Source organism: Aulonocara stuartgranti (assembly GCF_965226115.1).
Source record: "Aulonocara stuartgranti genome assembly, chromosome: 19".
Lineage (NCBI taxonomy): Eukaryota > Metazoa > Chordata > Actinopteri > Cichliformes > Cichlidae > Aulonocara > Aulonocara stuartgranti.
The window spans coordinates 23,968,216-23,979,794 of NC_138955.1; the positions used below are offsets into that span (position 1 = coordinate 23,968,216).

At 39.0% G+C, this 11,579-nt stretch overlaps 1 long non-coding RNA gene across 1 annotated transcript; it reads left to right on the top strand.

Moving 5' to 3' along the window:
* The first annotated feature begins 1,914 nt into the window (after nucleotides 1-1,914).
* On the top strand, nucleotides 1,915-9,767 carry LOC309696193. The gene is made up of 2 exons (XR_014273370.1): nucleotides 1,915-2,164; nucleotides 9,480-9,767. It is a non-coding gene; the product is annotated as an uncharacterized lncRNA (long non-coding RNA).
* Nucleotides 9,768-11,579: the final 1,812 nt, after the last annotated feature.

Here is an 11,579-nt window from a genome sequence, read left to right on the forward strand (position 1 = left end):
CAACAAACATCCACCACCTGCTCAACCTTTCATCTGACCAGTGACGACCGGGTCGTCATTATCTCGGCCTGCGGATCTTTATCTTGTTTGTTTAAGTGATGCAGAAAAACTGTGGGTAATAACGTGCAAAATGTAGGAGAAAAAAAAGTATGTTTTCCTGGTTTAGTTTAACATCAGTGGAAAAAATGTTGAGTGGTGCTTTTTTTCCTGTGTTGCATCATAATTTGTTTCTCCTACAAAATGTTTCTCTTTGCAATTTGGGTTTGCTTTGAAATTCATGTCTGGGAGGAAAATAGTGTATTTCAAAATCCTGGACTGCTATTCCATCCCTGGATATACAAACAGTAAACCATGTTTCAAAACATGTGGTAGGATTACAAAAACTGACAGCTGAAAGAAGGTTAGCAGGCTGTAGACTTGCATTAGTCTGTTAGTCAAGTTAGACCAAACATTTCTCAGGGACATGAGTTGAGCACTAAACCACCAGCGATGAGGTTCCTTTTCCAGAAACTGGAATTGCATTTTCAATCTATTTTCAGTTTGGTGACTCGCTGCGTAATATAGCCGCCAGAAAAAAAGACGGCTCCAAGAGATGCTGGATCTGCAGCAGACAAAAGGATCACTGGAGCGCCTTCTACTCCATCTGCTGGTGTTTTCTTCTCAAAGATGTAGATGTCATAAAGACAAACTCGGTCTGTTTGAAACTATGTGTTCAACATGAGAACATCATGATGGCAACTTTTATGCTTTAAGAATTCAACTCAGTATTGTAGATAAATGTATATTCTTCTTTTCCCTTCTTAGACAGTCTAGCAATGCTCAGAGAACCTACATCTCATAGTCTACAGGCCTCAGGTAGAACGTTAAATGTAAAAGTTAGTGATGGTGCAATAAGAAAAAAAGACCATGTAAGTGTGCCTTATTTGGAGCGGTTACCAGAAATAATCAGTGGTCAGTGAGTTGACCACAAACTCCTTTGTATACCAAAGTTTTCTAAAGTCAAATGTGAAGCCATTTGACCGACAGCTGAAGTTTGGCTGACACGGTGTCAGGCCTGGAGCCTATCCCATCTAGGTACACCTTCTAGAGGTGACCAGTCAAGACAGAGAAAAAGACAATAGTTCACACTCACATCCACAACTAGGGCCAATTTAGAAATGCCATTTAACCTGACAAACATCTCACTGGATAATGCGATTGACACAGTACTGAGGTCTTTTCAGCATGTGGTATTCTTACTGTTAGCAAAGAGAATGTTCTAAAACACCCCATCCCCACTGATCATTGTAATAATATGTTTCACTTCTACAGCTACAAAGTGGTTTGGAGAATTATTTTTAGGAGTGTCACAGTCTCCTTTAGCCTTTCTATGAATGTCACTGTAGTAAATGCACATCCCTCAACTGTATGACTGATTGTAACAGGGTGGCACATGCACGTTTGAGCAAGTCACCAGTGTTGGTCAAGTTACTTGAAAAAAGTAATCAGTAACTAATTACTGATTACTTCCCCCAAAAAGTAATCCAGTTACTTTACTGATTACTGATTTTCAAAAGTAATTAATTACTTAGTTACTTTTTAAAAACACGATTTACAACCTGAATAGGTGATAAAGCGATAGAGCTTTCAGCCCAATTCTACTTTTTCTGCATAATCCATCATACAAAATGTAATCAAATGGAAAAGTCTCTTTTTAAAACTTGTTTTATCAGTTTTAATCTTTTAACTTTATGCATCAAGCAAAAATTTAATTATATGCAACATTCTCTGACTGGAAGAAATTTGTTTAATACTTAAACCTATTTTCTGCACATTCCAGCACATAAAATATATATATGTTTTTGTGTTTACACTCAGTCTTTCAAATAGATGCAAGTAAAACACAGCAGAAAATAAATAAAATCAAAGACTAGCGGTCCTTTTGCTCTATTTTCACCTGTAAAGCAGGAGTTGGGTAGGCGGAGGTTTACCCTGGTGCAGGTGTGCCGCTGCGGTCAGTGGAAGGATACGGCAGTTTCTCTGTGAACTTCCCATTACGTCGTAGCGCACTCGGTGCTTGCTTGGAAATTTAGGGGTTTTTTTCGCTGTAAAAAGAAGTTTTCTTCCCACGCACAACGGACGCTAATGTTTTTGTCACTTTTTATGGAATCAAACTCAAAGTAAGGTCAGTACTTCCACGCTTTAAACGCTGCACGCTCATATTCTCTCCGCACTCGATATATGATCCATTGTTGATCTGCACACAGCTGTTGTCACCAACGTCGCACTCGCTTACGTCACTGTCATGAGACATTCTCGCAAAAAATCATGGTTTTAGTAACGCAGTAACGCAGTAACGCAGCGTTCCTACGGGAAAGTAACGGTAATCTAATTACCGTTTTTGCAGTAGTAATCCCTTACTTTACTCGTTACCTGAAAAAAGTAATCGTTACAAGTAACGCGTTACTGCCCATCTCTGCAAGTCACATCCCCAAACAAAAGACAGAAAGTAGCCTGATATCAGAAAAGTCATCTCTTTACACATGTGGAGCCAAGCACATCTGTGTGTACACTTTTCTACTATAAGCCATCGCACAGAAAGAAAGTGCATAAAAATGTATCATAATGCAGGAAATTAAGTGTCTGATTTTCCTGGAGGAGGATTCCCACGTTTACCATTCCATTTGTCCAAATAAAAACTATGACTATGCATCTTAATGTTTAACGATTTTCTGACATTATCTGATGATATCTACTCAGCACTGTGATACCTATATTTGGCGCTGACTTTCCTAGCTCAGCGTTTCTTCAGAATTCTCTTTTTTTCTGGCTCCGCCGTCGCCTCCACGGACATTTAAGGGGTCTGAAGATCCAGGAAGATTCTCCGTGATGGAGAAAGGAGAAAAGCAGATCACAATTAAAATTCATAATAACGTTTAACAAACAGAACACAATACATTATCATTCACAGCAGTATTACATAGTACAGTTACAAAGGTTTTCTTTGTCTATTGACTGCATGGCTGTTTGACTGCTTTGTAGCTGCTGCTCATGCCAGCCGTTTTTGATCCTTTTTTTAAGGGCATTAAAAATTGACAGAAATATATACACTAAAACATTTAAGATCGGTGAGATAAAAACAAATCCAACTGTCCAGATGAGCAACACAGACAGCACAGCAAGCAGACAATGTGGTGATTACAATCTACACAGTTTTTGGATCTGACCTTTTTATCGCTTAAAAATAGTCTCAATTCAAAACATGAGCTGAAGTGTGGGATACATATGGTAAAAAGATACGTGAACCGAGCTCGGCCCTAATCTGTCATGCTGATTTGTTCTCTATATAATTCAGCGGTAGCTTGTTAAATCATGAACTATATGCTGCAAAGAGTGTTTGAGATTGTTCTTCCAACATTCAGTCACTCACAGGGTGAAATGAATAGCAGTTGCGAATGTTTTTCAGTAGGTGCCTACTTCAGTGAAAGGCTAGCTCCATATCTTCCCCACTGTTTAGACTGAATTGCTTTTTGAATAATTCCATGCCTGATTTCTCATGGCTGTTAGCGCCTTGCTGTTCATTCCGATGAAAGGAGGGGGAGTACCAAGAGAGGCGGGGGGGACACTCTGGTCCCAGACCTAGTTAGCTTCAGCGCTAAACCTGTCCACATGACAGCAGCAATAACACAGCTCTGTTGCGGAGTGGTAACGTGATACCCATCCCTGAGTTAATAAGAACCTCTTTCCTAAGGAGAACACCAGATTTGGGGTTTCAGGGTGTGTGCAAGAGAGAGAAAAAACTGAAACAGAGTCTCTGAATAAAGCAAAGTGGAGGAGAGAGGTGAGGGGAGCTGTTGCCTAGCAACCAGCAGGCCTGACAGGTGCTTTGTGGGGATGGGATGTTGAGTTCATCCAGTTGTTCTTTTTCTTTTTCTTCTGATGCTTAACATTTGTAAAAGCATCTGCGGCTCTCAACTAGTCCCAAAGTCAAGGGCCACAGCAAAATGTTAGTGTTAGATTTCACAGCAGAACTCAATGATAAGTCTGCAGTGGACTGGATAGTTACTATTCTTTAAAATTACTTGCTAGCAACCAATGCAATCCAAGGAGGTTTTCACCAACCAGTCGAGGATTACGTTTGTGTTGCTAGCAATCCGCGGTTGCAAGGTGGTTGCTAGGTCTGTGTTAGTGGGGCTTATAGCAATCAATTTCATAGCAACTACCAGCAACCTGCAGCAACCGCTCCCCAACTCATCAGGGAATACACAACCATGACTGGTGGTTGCCAGACTGGTCTCTAGGGCTGTGTGACTGGGATCTTGTTTAAATCACACATCCAAATTGGCAGACAAGTTAACGTCATGTGGCTAGCAGTCACGTCACTCCAAGACCTCAGTATATATTTACCAGGTGGTTGCCAACTTTGTTAGCATCAGTAGGGTAGAGTTATTTTTGCTAAAATTAGCAATTAGCAAAACTCAAGATACTACAAACAAGGAGGTTAAAATGCTGTTTAAAATGTGTGCATTTAAGGTCACAAGAAGTACATATAATACAGTGAAAGGCATGGTTATAAAAAAAATTTAAATCAATGTTATTTATATAGCACCAAATCACAATAGTTGCCTGAAGGCGCTTTATATTGTAAGGCGAAGACCCTAAAATAATACAGACAAAACGCCAACAATTAGATGATCTCCTATGAGCGAGCACTTGGTGACAATGGGAAGAAAAGCAACCTCCTGTTAAAATCCCATCATGTAAAGTGTGAATAGAACTGGTCCCAGCACGGAACCCTGAGGAACTCCATAAATAAAAGGATTCAAACAAATGACAGCTACACTTTCTTACACGTACAAACAGGAAAATTATTATTTGCATTTTGATTTAATTTTAAATCAAACTTCTTACTACTCCAAGTGCATTTGTTGTGTGTACATCTATGTATGTTTTCAATAAGAGTTATTCATTTTTTTAAGTGCAGTATATGCTACAAACCATTTCCTGTTTTCAGGGTTTTTTGATGTGTGTTTAAATCATGGTTTCTTTATAGACATGATTCATCAGAAAGTCTCTTTGGAGTTTTGAGACAAAAATGTTTTGTGTTGGTAAAGTAGGTGTGTATGAATAATAATTTGAGAGGATGGAGGTCAGAGTTGTTTACCAGACCTTTGTGATATTTGCCCACAGTGCCGTATTTACTAAAAGCACTTTGCTGTAGGAGTGGTGATATTAAGAAATCTAATTGTTGGGCACTAGCATGCCCATCTCACATTTGTAACTCAGTTTTCCATCGTAGGACATGCCCACCTGCATACAGTGATTAAGCGCTTACACTGCATAGTGCCTTTTGAGGTGTGTCTAAAGGTGACTGCCCAAGATCAGCAAGTCTTATTCAGTCTTTTGTAAACACCACTCCTCAACTTTCCTCTGATCTCATCTGCTTTCCTTAACACCAAAAGGATAAAGGCTAAAGTAAGACCAGCAGCAGCAGCCATAACACTTGATATCACTCCTGTGAGTTTCATAATTGTATTTGGAAAGAGAAAAAAACAAGAGCGACTAACAACAGAATTTAAAAAGGGGGGGGGGGGGGGGGAGAAATGGCGTGATGGACTTAATCACCCTCCCAACTTCTCAATCCCACCCACGGACATGGAGCTGAGGTTTGGGGGATTGTCAGAGCAGCAGACGGGCATTAAGAAGGAGAGATGGAGGGCTTTACAGGTGAATAGGTGGGAGGGGAGGGATTAAAAAAACGCAAGAAAGTAGAAAAGCCTGGAGGTCAACTTGACTGCCAAGACACTGCCTTTCATGCTTGCTCGGGCTTGCTTTCATCTGCCGCTGCTGCCTGAGGAGAGAGAGGATGGGGAGGATGGATCTTGAGGGTGAGGCATGGGGAACGACACGGTGCACGCAAGGAGAGAAAAGCGGGTGGCATGAAATCACTGTTAATCTTTGTGACGCGAGATGCAGTTTTTTGATCTGCGGATTAACTTTCATTACAGATTGCATCATATTCAAAAGAAATTGGGCATTTTTTTTAAAGCAGGCTCAAAGTGTATTTTTACAAGACCAAGTGGGCACCCTCGCCCAGATTCAAAATTGACCCTTGCATCACCCTGAGAAGAATAAAGCTCTTTTCATTACAGCTGTACAGTAGCTGCTGGCGCTGTTGCTGTGATGTCAAGGCTTTGGTGAGTGGCTGGGGTGGTCAGAGGTAGTTGGGGGGAGAGGCAGGGGATTGGGGGCAGTTGACAAGGGGCACAGCTGGGCAGCTGTTGGGGAGAACTAAGGGTCCCTCAGGTCCTTTTTTAAATAGGCCTTTTCATACAACACCCACTCCAAGTACTCAAGAAACAAAGGAGGAGGGAGGGGAGGCAGCCAAAGAGAAGGACGAGTGTACCATAAACAAAACCTAGCGTACTGAGGCCGATCTGCTTGTTTATGATCCATACATATAAACTCTGTTGCAAGAAAAATGCACAGTTGGTTTCTTCAGTTACATGATTGTTATTTCATGCTGTCAGTGCTCTTGGACAAGTGGTTTTCTGGTATATATGAGCAAAATATGACATTGAACGAGAAGACAAAATGTTACAGCGAATGAGAAGACAAAATGTTACAGCGAATGAGGACGTCTTTGGTTTCATGTACGTCCAATCAAAGACTGAAATGCAGTGACTTCATCTTTTTTTTTTTAGATGATCACACAGTTCCGTTAACCACACTTTACACTGAAGGTTTAAAGCCTCACTAATGCTCTCTAGAGGCTGGAGTGTGTATCTGCAGGGTCCGCACAGCTAAAATGCTTGAGATGCCTTTTAGACAAGGTCAGACAAAATAGACAACGCTAGTGTGTTTCAAACATTGCAGTGTGGGTGGGTGCCTTTATGAAAATCTAAACATATGCAATGTATCCAGACTATGAAGAAAGATTTGTCTCAAGTTGTCCCAAATGCATGTTAAATAGTACTCTTTAAGATGTGTGCGTAGTAATAGGTACTCATAAATGTGTGTTCTAATCCAAAGACAAGCCACGTGAACACCACGAGGCTGTCAGGTGCACAGCGTAAATACAAACACTTCTCCACCATATATTTCTCAACCTTGAATGTTTAAAAACATCTGTAAAATCCTTATTCACAGATTGCTGAATGAATCTGCACAGGTGACCTGACACATTTCTCCGACTGAAGTTTTGAGACTCTCTTCACGATCTCAGCACAACAGAGTTATTAATTAATAAACTGGAACGGTATGGGATTAGGGGGGTTGTACTGCAATGGGTGAAAAATTATTTAAGTGACCGGAAACAATTTGTGAAGCTGGGTGTCCATTCCTCATCATGCTTGGACATTGCTTGTGGTGTTCCACAAGGCTCTGTACTGGGTCCAAAATTATTTATTATTTATATAAATGATATTTGTAAGGCATCTGATATATTAAAATTAGTATTATTTGCAGATGACACAAATATTTTTTGTTCTGGGGGGAATCTAAAGGAGCTGCTGGATACAATTACTTCAGAAATGTGCAAAATTAAAAAATGGTTTAACAGGAACAAACTATCGCTAAATCTAAGTAAAACTAAAATTATCTTATTTGGGAATTCCCTTAGAAATGCACAAGTGCAGATTCATGTAGATGGTGTGGAAATTGAAAGAGTACTTGAACATAAGTTTCTTGGTGTGATTATAGATGATAAATTAAACTGGAAGTCTCATATAAATCATATACATAACAAAATTTCAAGAAGTGTCTCAATCTTGAGTAAAGTAAAACACATTCTGGACCACAAATCACTCCACATTCTCTATTGTTCCCTGATTGCACCGTATTTGAATTACTGTGCAGAGGTTTGGGGCAATACTTACAAATGTTCGCTATCATCAATCTTTATATTACAAAAAAGGGCCATAAGGATAATCCATAAAACTGGTTACAGAGATCATACAAATCCACTATTCTTAAAATCAAAAATTCTAAAATTCACAGATCTGGTTCATTTTCTCACAGCACAAATTATATATAAAGCAATAAATAACCTGCTTCCTGACAATATTCTAAAAATGTTTTCTAAAAGGGAACGGGGATACAATTTGAGGGGGGAATTAAATTTAAAACATCCTCGTATCCGTACAACATTAAAAAGTTTTTGCGTCTCTGTGTGTGGAGTGAAGCTGTGGAACAGACTAAGTAAAGATATGAAGCAATGTCCAAGCATGGCGCAGTTTAAAAAGCGGTTTAAGGATATGGTTTTTACAGGGTACAGGGAAAAGGTAGAGATTTGATAGGGTGTTCTTGTCTAATATTTTCATGTGTGTGCGCATGCACGGGTTTGTTGGTATGGGTATATATGTATGTGTATATGTATGTATGTATATATATATATGTAATTGTAGGTTGTGTATCCTTCAGGTGTTAATGGGGTTATTGAAAATGTGTATATGTGCGTATGTGTGTATATACGTAGGTATGGATAGATAGAAACATATATGTGTATATATTAAAAAAAAAAAAAAAAAAAAAATTACACATAACATATAATGTAATTACAAGGAGGTATTTCTGTAGTCTATTGATACTAGATAGTGGAAAAGGGGTGGGATTAAATAAGCTTATGCTTCTTCCTGCTCCTTTTTGAACATGGACGTTATTTGGAGTTGTGGTTGCTCGTTTTCCTTTTGTTTGCTTTGTTCATTTGTCTCTTTTAATTCTATTTTTTTTTTTTTATACTTTTTCAACATGTTCAAAATAAAGATTCAATCAATCAATCAATCAATGCATGCTGCATTTAAATGCAGATGGAAAACTGGGACATCTTGGCTGGATCGACTTGGACTGGATTCATGTATAAATGCAGGACTGACGTTTTTCTAAATAAAATAGCTCAAAATGCTTCAAAGAGAACGCAAGCATTCACCAAGTATATACTCTATGCAGTATAAATGCATTTTTCATTTTTATGTGTCACATGCACAAGGGTACAGCTGCATAATTGGACACTAAGTAATAACCATAACATCTTTTAAAGAGTTAGAAGTTGCCAGGAGACTACAGTTCGTATCACATTTGATAAATGGGTGTCTTGTACTGTACTTCATGCTGTTTCGTGACCCAGCATGATCTGCTGTGAAGGGGGTCTAGAATTTAAAAAAATATATATCCAACAGTGTGCATAAGAAAATTACAGCAGCAATTAAATAACAGCTGTGTAAGTGCAGCTGTGGGAGTCCAAATTCATAATGTGAAATATGGAACAGACAGTGGGGGGTGGGAAACAGATCCAGCGATGTTAGAATGGGAGCCTGTGCACGGGCAGGAGGTGAGAAGGTGAAATCAAGGGAAGAGGAAGGAAAAAGGAAACGAAGATTATGTTTATGAAGCACCCTCATTATGTAACCTTATAGGAGCACATTAGAATCATGGCCATTCCAGGAATTTCTTATGGGTTCACACGGAGTAAAATGGTGTCCGTTGTTTTTCTGTCTTGGCAGCTGTCGCCTGCTCGGCCGCTGTGGTCGCTGAAAATTGTGGAACGGATAAGAACGACATTGTTGAAGGAGCAGAAGTGCAGCAAAATGCAAGAATGTAAACGCTAACTCCCATCCCCCCGTCGGTGCTGTTCTTACAATGATCACACCCATGCTCTTCGCATGTATGAAGACACAGGGGTGCTTTAAGACATATCTGTACTCCACTATATGCTATATAGTCACGATTCTCAGGATGTAATTCATCAAATGTAAAATCTTTTTGTTTTTCAAAGGTGAAAAATTCTGTGACCAGATTTGTGCTTCTTGCAGCAAGTATTGTTCCTATATAGAAATTTTAGGGCACTTCGAACAAGCCCTTCTGTTTACTACATGACTAGCCTTTCCATCCAGTATTATTGTTTTCTTAACATGCAAGTGTAGATCGAAGCTTTTTTGTTTTAATGATTCAAGTGCACGTTAGAGGTGTGATTTATGCAGAGAAACTCTGGCATGTTTACATGAAACCTAGATCTCAAGGAAAACAGTTTTGTACATACCACTCTACCTAACATATACACTGACAGGCTTTTATCCCTGTGGTTTGCAGCCAGTGTTGCAGAGAAGCAGCGTTTCATGTTCTAATGTGAAAACCATATAACCCTCTAAATGAATGAACAGTTTAAGAAAAAAAAAAAGCCTTAGCTGTGGCCTACTACGTCATTAATTTCCCCATCAACTGTATAAGCAAAGGCAAGCCTATAATTTAGCCGTGAGTGATCTGTGAGTCAGTGCAGAACGCATTAATGACTGAAGAACTGAGGCTTCTGTGAGCGGATGGCCTGCTCAACACGACCCACTGCAAATGTTTACCCTGCTCGCTCATTTATCACGCTGTACTCTTAACTGCCTAATTTGTTCAGTGTGACTTCTTGAAACTGGGTTTTCACAATTTTGTTTATCCAGTCTCCAGTGAATAGAAGGCTACTCTGTCCTCCAGGCCTTCCTGAAATTACAGCGTACTATAAAAATTACATTTGGGATCCTGAATGCAAGGGGGAAAGATACGGGCTATATTTAATCTCTCCAGTAATTATTTACTAATGCAGCTGTATTTAAATACAATTTTAAAAATCTTATGTCTGCATGTGAAAAAGCAAATATTTGCTATTTACACTCAGCTCTCTTGTGGTCCCACGACAGAATTTCAATCAGGTTAAGGTCTGGACTTACATCTCGATTCTTTTCTTTTTCAGCATTTCTGTTGGATATAGCTCTCGATTTTTCTCCAAAAGATCTAACCTAGGGTAAACATGCACTCTTAGGAACATTTTGGCACATTGTGTTAACATATATCCGAATGCCTAAGACCAGCAAACTCCCAAAACTTCTTCTTTTATAGAGGTGCTCACATTAACTGCTGATCAGTTATCTATTTACCCATAATTAGTAATTACTGTGGAGGCAGTAAGGAGTCTGTACATCAAAATCTTATATGTATACTCTATGGTGAGAATAACACAATATATCCTGTAGTTATTCTAATTTATTCTTTTATGTATTATGTTATACATAGACAGTGAAAAGTATGTATCATTAGATGGACTACTCATGGTATAACACTCTTGAAAGGCTCAGAGAACTTATGAAGCTTTCATATTTTTGTTTATACTTTTAAACATTTTCTTCATGCATTTACTTTTACGTGATTCTTTTATATGTTATTCTTGTATAATTTAATAAAACAGTGTGGTTTTATGATAGTTTAATGAGCAGTGCACAGTTTACATGGAGGCTAATCATTTCGCTAATGTAAAGCCAACCAGTGATTCTAATATAAAATGCCAAGCATGAAAATGACATAATCCGATAGTTTTTAGTTCTGTCTGTTCAAGCTGCTTTGGCTATATTTGGGGGGGGGGGGGGGGGGGGGGGGTCATGCTATATGTTACCCATGTCTTAACTATAGTGTGCATATAAAATAAAATAAAGTCAATGTTTGCTTTGTTTTGAAAGCTCAAGTTTGGCATTACAGTTGTTGCCTTTTCGGTTTGAACAGAAGGGTGGCGTAGTGAAATATCAGCTAATGCTAGCAAGCTTGGTTAGCAACCTAACATAGACTAG